Raw genomic sequence first — 1186 nt, forward strand, 5'->3', positions numbered from 1 at the left:
AAATATTTCTTGATATTCAATTAGTCTATTTGGATGATCCATCTTTTCTTAAATTCTGTGAACGAACAGCTCCCTTTCTGTGCTCTGGCTCCTTCTTTAGACAGCCCATGTCCAAATTCTAGGTTGGAGGGATGTCTTGTCAGATGTGTTGTGGTGGAGCTGAATGAGAAACAGCACTGTGCTTACAGGCCTGTGATGAAACGTGAGCAGAGACAAACAACTGCTGCATGGTCCCGACTAGGGATGTACAGCTCTGCTCCCTGTCCTGTGTCCTGCTTGCCAGCTCATACAGACTTCTTCTCTGGTTCATCTAGTTCTTCAGAGGTATGCAAAGCTTCTTGCCACATAGAGTATCAGAGGATCAACCCCCCTTCCCCGAGGTGCCTTGGGTCTGCCTGAGGTATTATGGAAATTCCAGCCTCTGTTGGATGGGATGAGTGAAGTCCACAGTAAGATATACACAGAGGAGACAAACTGCAGCCACAGGAGGTGGTTGCACTTGTTTTGTGATACTTTCTCATGGAGGAGGGATGAGGACAAGCAGGGAATATATGCTTCACAGCTGCTCCCAGCCTTCGCAGGCTGGGATGGAGCACTGGTGGCTTTGTAACACTTGGAATACCTGAATGCTGACCTGCTCAAATGTAACAGCTCAATGCTCCCTAGGGTATTTAGGAACTATAGAAGGAATCTGAAAGGGTTTCACAAACTCTTTCCACTGCTGAAAGGTAGTTGAGTAGCTTATGCAGTATAATACTGTCTTTTTTTTTAATGAGACATCTCATTTTGATCAGCTTCAAGCAACAAAAACTTTACCAGAAACAATCAAGCTCTTACTGATCTGTAGTCGGGAAAGCTTGCTCAGAGGTCTCTGCAGACCATCATACAGTGTCTTGTAAATAAGCTATCTGAACTCTGGATCGAGCATGAAAATGTTGGAGAACTGCAAAAGGGGTCCTTGTGGTGAAAATGCTAAAATACATGCATTGTTCTCAGAAATGAGAATGTGTAGCTGACCGCTCTGCACGTGGCTTACGGAGTTTACAACAATATAAGCTTCAGATAAACTGTGTGCAAGTCTTTAGCAACGAGGTTTGTGGTGTGACTCTGTGCAATGGGCAGATTTAGTACAAGCTGGATTCAGGAAAGACGCATTTTATTTTTTTTTAATGGTTATCAGGTTTAC

This window comes from Netta rufina (genome assembly GCF_964035555.1).
Source record: "Netta rufina genome assembly, chromosome: 9".
In the NCBI taxonomy this organism is placed as follows: Eukaryota; Metazoa; Chordata; class Aves; order Anseriformes; family Anatidae; genus Netta; species Netta rufina.